Source organism: Pinus tabuliformis, chromosome 8, assembly GCF_031772625.1.
Source record: "Pinus tabuliformis cultivar Carrire ecotype Pingquan chromosome 8, CPIR1, whole genome shotgun sequence".
In the NCBI taxonomy this organism is placed as follows: Eukaryota; Viridiplantae; Streptophyta; class Pinopsida; order Pinales; family Pinaceae; genus Pinus; species Pinus tabuliformis.
In genome coordinates, this window is record NC_142294.1 from 202,859,680 (window position 1) to 202,871,909 (window position 12,230).

Below are 12,230 nucleotides of genomic sequence, written 5' to 3' on the forward strand. Positions count from 1 at the left end.
TGTGCTATATCACACTTCTTGCAAAACTATTCAAATTCATTCTTCCATAATTCTCCATCAATTTCTATCCTCAAAACCTTGATATTCTTCTTTGTTTAATTTTCCAACGGAGCCTTAAATTCTTTATCCTTGACAAAGACTTCATATTTTTTCCTGAGGAAATATATCCATGTATTACTCGAGAAGTCATCTATAAATGAGACATAGTACAAAAAATCACCCAGTGATGGAACCAACATAGGTCAAAACACATCATTGTGCACAAGCTCTAATATCCCTTTTGCCATCTTAGCTGCAGAGGGGAAGCTCCCCTGATTTTTCTTCCCATACACACAATGTTCATAGAAATAGAAATCCAGAGAGAAATTAGACATACCTTCTAACATACCATTACCATGCAGTATTCGAAGATCCTTCTCTCCAACATGTCCCAATCTCTGATGCCATAACATAGTCTTTTCTCTAGAGACCACTAGATTTTCTACTCCACCTTCATGAACCATAGAACTGTTGCACCCATCGATAATAGTGTTACCCAAAATCTTGTACAAAGTTCCAATCAAACTCCCCACATCAATACCACTTCTCCCAAACCATCTTGCAAGTATCTTTCTCGAACATTGTTTTTACACCTGCATCATCCATCTTGCTTACAAAAATCAGATTTCTGGACAATGCAAGAATTTGCAAAACACCGAGAAGTGTTCTAATCCTTCTACCTTTGCAACTTCAGCTTGAATTTTCCACGTCCTATGATTCTAACCTTCCTGTCATCCCCTAATAAGGCATCGCCACCACCATATTTCTTGTACTTACAGAACCACTCCCTATTGGGACTGAAGTGAAAGGATGCACCTAATTCAATCAACTATGCCTCATGATCTACATGTGTACTTGAAGAAGAAACCAATTACACATCGCCACCTTCATCTAAGGTTTTTTCACCTCTGGAGAAGGAGCATCATTAGATCCATTTCATTTCTCAGGAGTTTTAGATCTGCAATCCTTTTGGTAGTGCCCTTCTTTTCCACATTTCCAGCATAGCTTTATATATTTTCCTAGAGATTTAGATCTCCCAATTGAGGACTTATTTTTGTTTTTGTTCTGGGATTGTCCTCTCACATACAAGGCATCTCCATTTTGGCTCTCCTTATTTTTCTATCTCATCCCCTCCGATAACAAGGATGAGACCATTTCATCGAACTTCAAGGTAGTTGTATTGCTACCTACTGGAACAACCAAAATATCCAACGATTCTAGTAGAGAACACAACAAATTGATGCACTTATCTTCATTTGAAATTTTAATATCAACACACAAAAATTTTACTTACCACGGTGTTGATTCAATTTAGATGCTCTATCCTTGAGTCTCCATCCTTCATCCTCAAGTTATGCAACTTTTTCCACAGGAACATTTTGTTCGCTAGAGACTTAGATTGATACAAAGGCCCTAACTTATCCCACAAAGCCTTCATCATAGCTTCCCCTGTTACATTCAACAATACTGAATCTGAGAGACATAATCGTATTGTGCTCTTTTCCTCCCGATCTAACTTCACCCAATCTTATGTCAACATTCCTGTTGGTGTCATACCTAGATCTACAATGATCCACTAATCTCTATCCACCAACAGATCCTCCATCTTGAGCTTCCATAACTCAAAAATTTGTCCATTGAATTTCTCGATCTTTATCTTTCCATTGTTTTCCATATTCTTTCACCACAAGAATTAGTCCTGAAGATCTCCCACTGTAACAATGTCTACCACAGTTCTGAGCAAAACCCCTCAGTAAAAAAGGCATCCCCTTAACGCTGAAATAACTCTGATACTAGATGTAGGTTTTAACCCTGTACAGAAATTACCTGCAAATGAATTCTTAAAACAAAAAAATACGAAATGGTCAGAACATAAAACAAATATACATAGATATTTTCCCCGGTATCCCAAAGTCAGGAATATCAAATTGATTTTTCATTATATTCCTTTCAATGTTACAACCCTTGATTAGAACATAATCGTATTTCCCTTGACCATATCTAAAAATACCATGGGAAAAATCCATTGTTCCCAAAAATCATTCGTAAAACCATGGGTAGGTTCGCCCACTATCTTTGGGTCTTCCCCCTATCCTTGGGTCTGCACAACTATTATTGGGTCAGCATAAAATAATTTTTTTTCGAGGTGTGGAAATAATATAACACACACTCAACACTAAAATAATTCATAAGGTGACACAACCTATGGTTACAACAAACGTCCTTTCAACTTTTCTTCCAATGTATGCTTTCAAGCCTCGAAATAGGGAAAAGGTTTTTTAAGAAAACCAAAAACCAAAGGTTTAGTTTCCAAGCATTGGATTTGATCATAAGTGTTATTCTTAAAGGAATAAGGATATATGGACTCTATCCAAGGGTTATGTTCTAGCATGTCATACACATATATATACATCTTGTCAAACCAAAAAGCATTGTCCTTACACTAGAATACTGTGAAGTATCCCCCCTGGTTGAAATTATCCCTAAGGTATAAATCCTCACCACATTAATCCTTGTATTCTAGTTTCCAATGCCTTGTTCCATCATTGCTTATAGGTCAAAACTATTTTCTCAAAATTGCAAAGGAAAATTCATGACAAGCCATTATTATATAACAAAGGTGTGTGGGAAAATAGATTCCAATTGTGTATGTCTGCAAATTCTAATGTTGCTACAAGGGTCAAATATCATCTCCATAAATGTATTAAGTATATTTTATTTTTTTTTGAGTGTGGATAGTTGTTACTTCTTGTTGCTTGTCGTTGCTAGAATTTGGAGATAATGACTATAACTCATTCATTTTCAAATACTCCAATTAAGAACTATGAACCTATTCTTACCCTATCAAAGTAGACAATATATATCCATTAAAGAGGGAATACAATCAAATATAATCTTACCACTCATGTATCAACTTCACTTTTCAACAATGCAACCAATAGCGAAAACACATCCTTCTTACTCATGTGATGAGGAAGTAAGCCTTTTTGCAACCCCATTCCTTGGACATAGCCTAACTTTCTATCATATGTAGAATAAGCCTTCAAAACTCTATAAAGATATTTCTATCCAGGTATGTATTAGTGCGAAAATTATCTTTAATGATATCCAGTTCTAATGTTGATGTTTCATAAAATGCCTTTGGCACATACACCCCTTCTTTCACTAGAAAGAGGTCATGAATGTTGATATCCATATCCACACAATACCCCTCATGCAATTTGGAATGCCCTTTTTTATACGCCTTGTACCAACATTGTCTCCATAGGTTTAGAATGTTTGGTTGCTCATGTGATTCAAGGTGACCTCTGGACCCCCCCATTGTTACCTAAAAAAATATGTGCATAACATTGCATATACATAAGATGAGATAATAATTATAATTTAACCTTTTACCTAATGGAAAAAATATTGTAAATGAAGCTAAAATTACAAAAGTATAAAACTCTGTGTTTTTTAAACTTGTTTTTATCATTATACAGTGTTTTTTAATAAGTACAAAGAAATTTGATTTTACTTAAGGTTTCATGTTTTATATTTTAACTTTTATTATTCAAATCTTAAATTATTTTATATGTATTTTATATTTCATTTTTAATTTATATTTAATGAAATAGGTATGAAAATATTTCATCAAATACTATATACATACTTTTAACTAAAAATGGCCACTTACTGTTAACTCCTCTTACTAAGGATCGTGTGAATGAGCTACCCTAACATTAACTAAGGATCATGTAAATGGGCTACCTCACCTTTAACTGTATATATGGATCTACTTAAAGATGTCTAAATTCTTAGTTTTTATATTAACTAGGTTTACTATTCATTTGTTTTTAAACTAGAAAATCCTTATGTTTAAGAAATAATTTTATCTACCTTTATGTTCAAATTAAAACCAAAAAGAAAACACAACATGTTCATATCCCAAAAATTATGTTTAGTTGATACAATTTTTTCAATCTATGTTTTTATTTAAAAAATATTAAATTATCATATTTGTATATATACATGTTCATATGGCATCAAGGAATTGGTGATAGGGTGTTTAGTTCAGGTACTTTATAGTGAAAGATTACCGGCTTCAAAACTTGTTGGCACAAATCCAACCGTAAGTATGGGTTGGGTGTAGTCTAGGTTGGGTGAAATCTCTAGATAATTTTGACAACATAGATGCCCCTAAATAATTATTTCTCAAACCATAGGTTAATCCCACCAATTTATAGAAAAACTAATAAACAAACCAAATATATATATAAACAAAAATTATAGTGATCCTCTTCTCCATTCTTAAGTGGTCACAATAAGCTCACTCAATATATTATAATAATTAAAGGATTATGATTTACAATCTTTGTCATTTATTGTAGGGGCCAATTAGGCCTATGTAATTCATCTTATATAATATTTAAATATGAGTTAAAAAGGCTATATGTATGAGGCCAAGTGAATGATTGGTAGTGGGTACAACCTCTCCGACTACATCTCTCATGTATAAATACACATTAATACTAATAGAAAATTAGTTGAAATTCCTTCCCAAAATTTGTTATTCTTTGTGTATAATGTGTATGTTCTTAATGTTCTCATGATGTAGTTTGTTCTGGTTGCATGTGAAGGTGTGCTTACAACATTGGTTCCATTTTTGGTAGTGTTGGAACCAAGTGTACACAATATGCATGCATAAATGTTAACACTGGAAGAGAAACAAGAATGGTGGGAGAAAAATATCACTAGATGCCTAAAGAACTATGTAAGGAGAAATAGACTATCAATTGCAGAAGCTAGAGTGCACTTCTTCATGAAAGAACATGAAAATTTTATTGAAGTAGTTCCTACTGAAATAAATAAATATCTTGACCACTTCCCTAATGCGACAAACAAAACCTGACAGCTGACTAACTTTAAATTCAACAAACAAAGGAAGAACAAACTTGCATAAGGGGTATGATAAGATATTAGAAGACTTATGTGAGGAGAAAGAAATAGAAGAATGTGATACTTCTATTGAAAAAATCAAGGCATGGTTCTTTGATGACTTTCACGACATTTTCTTCTACACTATACCTGCTTTATTAAATAAATTTCACCTCAACATGGGAGTCAAACATATAGTCGAATACAGACCACCCATACAAACTCCAATAGACTGTTACTGAAGCAAGAGGAAAGCCAACTGGGAGAAGTTCCTCAACACGGGTGCAAAAATACAAGAGAGGCATGGGACTATTTTTTAAGTAAATAAAAAATTTCATTGCACTCACCCTCACCAACAGAGAGTAAGTAAAGTTAGTTATGGGGGGCTAATTGTTCATGACAGATAAATATGAACAATGAAAAAATAAAAAAAAAGAGAAGTCAAAATAAATTGGAAGTCAAAATGAGGGGAAGATAGTTGATTGCAATGACACGAGAGTACATGCTTGAGGAAGAAACTTGATGGAAGACCTAAGTGCATACACATCAGTATACAAAACTGACTAATATTTAAAAAATAGAAAGGGATAAGAGGCCGAAGAAGTGATCAGAAATAAGGGATTAAAATTTTAACTAGAGATTAGAAACTAAATAAGTTTGAGATTTTGAGAGAGATGATGCACGGGAGTCCTTTGAAGGTAGCAGATAACACCCAAAGTTGAGAGGCATAGCACTTCTCACTCTAATAAGAAGTGATAGTCTAAAATTAAGCCTTGGTAGGCATGTACACAGAATGGAAGTTGATGATTCTGGGCCAGCGATTTCACTTTCCACAGTCACAAGTATATCAAGTCCCATTATCAAATAATTACTCCAACAAAGACTCCATATTAATTCAAATCTAGTCACAATTTGGTATAGAAAAGAAGAGCATGTAAACTTGAGAAATCTTCTTGAAATTGAAATTCATGTAGTCAATTAAACTTGGATAGATAATGAATAAAATGAAGATACACTTCTCCATATTTGAAATCTCATGAACATACCCTCTCTGCCACAATTATTATATGTTAAACAATAAAGAAATACAATTTGAGATGATGAAATGATGCAACCTTGTACGAATCAATTCATTAAAGATATAGATAAGGGGTGTCAAACTAATGATAGGCTGAAAATTTCTATAATAGTTGAAGACGATGACAAGGAAAGGACCTTGCATATAATTCAACCATTAACTATCGAGGCCAAAAAGTAAAATCAGCCGACCAGCCCTAAGAAAATAGAAAAAAGTGGACCATATCCTCAAATAGAAATGGGGTTGAATAATATCCCCCTCTACGAAGTAAATGTGGATCAAGAAAGGCATTGGTTTGTTTGTGAAAAAATTTGGACATCCAACGATATCACAAATGAAGACAAACAAATGGTGCAATTTGCAACAACTCTCTGGAAGAGGGATCTCTCATGGTTTATGAATTTCACAGAGAACCAACCTAGAAATAAAAGTGATATCAAGAGAATTTTCTTCTCCTTCTTTAAATCCTAGGATGTTAAACATATTGCATCCCAAAAATTAAAAGAAATTAAACAACAACTATATGGAATAATTAGGGAATATGATAAAAGGTTTAAGGAATTTATAAGTCAAATATGTTGTTGGTTCAATGGTACGTTGTTGGTTCATTACAAAGGATCCAAGGGCCATTGAGAATTCACAAAGTGAAATCATGCGAAGAATCCTTGAAAATGGCCGAACAAATTGAGATAGATAGCAGCTAGTAATCAAATTCCTCAATGACTACCAAAACATTAGAATAAAAAATTGAACAACTATAGAATTCATTGCTACCTTTATCCTTGAAAAAGAAAAACCTCTCTTGTACTAATTGTAGGAAAGAGGGGTATACCAAATATAACTGCAAATTTGGAGACTATTTTGATCAATATGTCCGATGTGTCCAAACAAACACATATTGTGAGGTATGTCAAGGTGCATTGAGTCATAGTACTAGATAATGTCAATATAACTTAAGGAATGTAAAACATAAATTGTGTGCAATATCCAAGGATAATACTCACTCTACACAAGAATGTTAGTTGAATATGAAACCTAACTACCATATTTTTTTATCATACTTAGGCATCTGGTGCATTTAATGACCCAATTATGCAAGGAGGAAGAGGAAATAATAGAGGATATGGTGGACAAAAAGGAGGTTACAATGGATGAGAACAAGGCCAAGGTCATGGTCAAGGGAGGCTTTACTATTTCATGTGTAGGAAGGAATGTCACATTGTGCCTAGCTTCCCTCTAAAGGATAAAATAAATTTAAGATTTTGAAACATGTGTGGATTGTGTGATCACTTCTTGGAAGATTTCACCAAAATACTAGAAAAAATATTGAAGAAAAGAGTTGTAAATATTCTTTAGACTCTCCTGAAGCAAGAGGTTTTAATCTAAAAAAAACTCCATGTTGTTACCAGATCCAAACATGGTCAAGAGAATATTTGTGGGAAATCAAAAAATTCTTCGACCCTCTTATAACATTGCCTAATATCCAGATATGAAACAACACAGTGATATAATGGAAAATACAGTCAAGTTTTGAAAAACGAAGCCAGATAACATAAACCATCCAAGAATTCTTAGAAATATGGGGGGGTGGTGATGAGTACCAGTATTGTAGAAATAATGATGCAACTCCTGGGGCTACCAACTTTACTTCATAAACCTGAGGTTTGTACAAACTTTGAGTTGAAAATGTTGTATACACAAATAGATGTAATGGGTCCACTCTTTGTCAGTGTTGAACTGGGGTGATAGACAACTATCGTTTCTCAAACCAGCCTTCTATTGATTTAGAAGAAGTTTGATTACCAATTGAGAAAAGATAATTTTACCCTAACTGAGAGGATTTAAATGCTACATACTACAGTAATGAAAGACTGAATTATATGCCTAAAACACACAACTCATCTAGCTATTTGTTAAGATACCTTGCTTCAAAAGGATTCTAATTTAACACATGTTAAATCCTAAGTAACCTAAGTATGAGATCTGATATAAACAAGCACTTAACTGTTGTGCACATGAATAAGCACAACAACCTTTTTCTTTTTGTCTTTTTGTAAAAACATGAATGCTAATCCTTCTTGGTTGCATGGAAGGTGGGATATGGGTGGAGGGAGATAGTGTGATAGGTCAAATGGCTTGGGAGGTAAGAAGGGGTCTCCTCCTAGCTTTCATGATGCATTTTTCACAAATTGGGCTCAAAACAGGCCACTACAAGTTTTCCTACAAGATGTCCTAATTCACCTACAGGATCCCCTGTTTTCCTACAGGAACAGGACGAAAGAATAATGAGTGATTTGGATAGTGGTATGGAGCTTAGGGAAGGTGTATGATGGAAGTAATAAGGCAAGGAAGTGGTTGGAACTCACTTAGAACTCAAACTGAAGATCTATGATGGTTGGATTTGCTCAATAAGCATGCCAAGTTGTCCTTGTGAAATGATAACTCGGATTGAGAACTTAATGGCCTTTAGCGATAATGGGTGGGTATGGTTTGGCTGAGACTGATGATATGAGGTCTTCCTACAATATTGAAACTCCTACAACATACACATCATTGGTGGCATTTATCCATAAATCATCTCAAAACATGAAGGGTTTACAAAAACATAAGAAAACATAATTTGCATCATTTATTTGCCTAGTTCATGCATGGAAATGCTTGAAGCCTATTATGAAAGCACCATGAAATCTAATACAAAACTTAAGATATCATAAATGAAAACTGCAACCTATATTCTAAAACTGAAAGATGCTGACCTAATTAGCAGAAAAACCCTAAATTTCATAAGAAACCATAATTCTGTCTTTTTGGGGCTGAATGGGAGTTCTTCCTCAAACCATGGTCCCTAAAGGGAGGAATGAGGTAAGATCCACTTGTTATCAGCTTTTTTTGAATATTTTCTTGTCTCTCTAATGCTACTGTTAAATCTAGGCACAAATGGAAGCAAACTAATCAAATTTACCAATACTTGCAATGTAATAACACCAAAATCAATTTAACAAGTAATCTATGAAATAACCTAAGAATACAAGTACAGTAAGAGGAACCTTTATTGCTAGGGTTGGTCCCTAACCCAAGAGATTTAGCCCTCTAATTCAACTCAGTGTTGGACCAAGCGAAATGCTCATTTTCATTAACATATCAAAAAAATTACATAACAGTGTTTGGTCACAATCCTTCAACTTGAAAACTGCTTAGCTATTTTGTATTAAAAAAACCAAATACTAATGAGGCTCTAGGTCTCTTTATTTATACAACTAAATTTTCCAACAACTTCCTTAAATATATGGAGGTTTGGCTCCCAATATTAAGATTAACTAGTTCTTAACTATCACTGGCTCGGCTTCTAATGATCCTCATGACTCAGCTGCCTGCAACTCCGAGCTGGTGTGATTTGATTGAGGGATCTTCGAGTGAGTGAGGATTTAATGAGGGAGATCCATCTCCTATAATCTCTCCTTCTTGTCTCATTCGAGTTCCTGCACCCTAATTAGCCATAATTTGCTCCCAAAAACCTACAATCAATGCAGATTAGACCACTAGACATAACATCTTACTTTTACTTATCTCATTAAGAAAAATATAATTAAAACATGTAAAGAATTATGAGAAGAGTTGATTTTAGTAAGATTGGAGGTGTATTAAGGTCCATATATTTTACCCAATGATGAGCCTCATCATGGGGGTGGGGTGAATCAGTATTCTTTTCAATTGTTACTTTTACTAGTTAGATCACTTATATTTAGAACAAAAAATTAACAATATGAATAAATGTTTATATTAATTTATTCAATAAATCAAGTAAAATATATGTAGGACTCCAACCCTAAATGAATACACCGATATTCAATCTCCCAGGCTCCAACTTGTATTTTCCAATCACCGACTTGGAATTCCAAGGCTCCAACCTTATCAATTTTGAGGCACCAACCTTAAGGGCTCCAACCCTATATCTGGTTCAAGCTCCAACCTGGTTTCTTGAGGAATCTGATCCTCTAGGACTCCAACCCTATCCTCCCAGGAACCAACCTTGTCTCTACGAGGCTCCAACCACTTAGGCTCCAACCCTAGCTTTACTTCGTCAAGATATATTTGGTTATATTTCACGGCTCCCAATGTCTTCATCAACGAGTCCTGTCAATATTCAGTTATTCCTTCAATTAATCTCCACGTTACATCATCAATGACAACCTTGATCTCCTTGAAGGTGTCACCATTTCTCTTCATCATACTCAAATTAGATCTCCAAGGTCACCTCATGATGACTTTCAATAATGCATCATGGTCTTCAAGATTTACTCCAAGTCTTTATTGTTCAAGCATTCAGTTCCTTAACTAGGTTGCAGGTCCTTTACACCTCCAAATGTTATTGCACATAGATTAGTGATTAATTCAAACCTCCAAGAAATGATTGTTTGTTGTCTGAGATTTCACAAGAAGTGTGTCTATCCCTCCTCAGGTGGTTGTCCACAGATTTGGTCACAGGTCCAAGGCTTGTCAATTCTCCACAAGACTGTAGGTCGAGGTATTGCAGCCATAGGTCTGAAATCTGAGGTGAAGTATGTCTACTGGAAGCTGTCTGAGTTCCTATAGGCTACTAGTCACAGTTTCAAAACCTCCACAACAAAAGTCTGAGGTATATGTGTAGGAGACTATCTAATACATTATTGTCCCACAGTTCTAGGGTCCACCGAAGCTACATTACCCATAGTTCTAGGCTCCACTGAGGCTATAATGATCTCAAATCTGAGCTAGGTCTGGCCTTGTAGATGCCTGCAAGGAGAGATGTTTCTAAAAAAGAGATCTGACCCTTATTTTGTGATGTTTTGAGGGTCCTCACAACAAGTCCGAGCTATTGCTTTCACTAGGCCACTGTGTGGAAGATCCGAGATGTGACAAACTAGAACCAAGGCCGTGGGTTGTTTCTTGAGTTCCCAAATGAAAACAAATCTTCATTTCTTTGGCAATTAAAATAATGTTTCTATCAATTCGATGCACAAACTTTTAAATCAATGAATTTCCAAAACGTTTTTCAATTTCATAGATGCAGTTTTGACTTTTATGCACAGACCCTTTTTTCACACATGCATATTTTACATATAGCACCTACACCCAGATGCTTCTAGGGTTCACGAGATGTGAATTGTTCTCATCTTCATCGAATCTGTTGTCTGAAGTCTAAGTTGAAAATATCATTGCGTGAATATATAATGACCGTAATATGTGAATTCTTTTCGTGAATGGGTCGATGTCAAAGGAGTTGAAGCTAACTTTCAAAGAGTGAGTCATATTTTTTTTTATTTGTTATAAATTTTTACAACCAATGCATCGAGGATTAGGAAGGGAACTTTTTTGTAAAGGAGATAGGGAGAAGTTAGTATTAGTAATAGGAGGTTTTGAATAATATTTTAATATGAATAGTCTTGTTTTAAGTAAAAAGAGATAGGAGATAGGAATAACGTAATAAGAATAGAAATAGGGATTAGGGTTTTTAGAAATTAGTAATCATGGGGTTTTCTTAAAATTAGGATTATGTTTTAATATAAATAAGAATAAGGATTTTCATTATAGGAATAAGAATAAGGATTTTATTTTGTAGGGAACAAGGATTTGGGTTAGGATTTCTTGTAGCAAACAATAGGGCTAGGATTAATAAGGAATAAGGAACAAAGACTTAGGGTTTCTTAAGACTTAGGGTTTGATTAGGGTTTCCAAGATAATGCTCTTAGGGCTTCATCAAGAGTCAATGCTAGATTAGGCTAGGTCTTCAAAGAAATTAGTGTTTAGACATCTTTAGCAATGCCATATTAACACCAATGATAGCCTTGATTAACAATCTCCCCCTTTTTCATTGATGGAAATATTCTTTCCCTTCCAACATTCTCTCCCCCTTTGACATCAATGGAAAATGGGGTGCCCAAGTACTCCCCCTGCCAAGCTGCTTCTTATCAATAGTAGTTCTTCATAGGTATGTTACTCCCCCTGTCATGGTGCTCTTCCTTCCGGCAATGTGGTCCATGATAGATGTGTTTACATTTCTTCATGTGATTAACCAACTCCCCCTTCCTGCATAAACTCCTTTATCTTCTTTAGAAAATAAATATTTCATCCTTGCGATCAAGTGCAAGAAATATTCAACAATAGTCCATCGGATGAGTAAGGAACCATGTTCTTCAATGGAGTTTCTCCTAAGAGA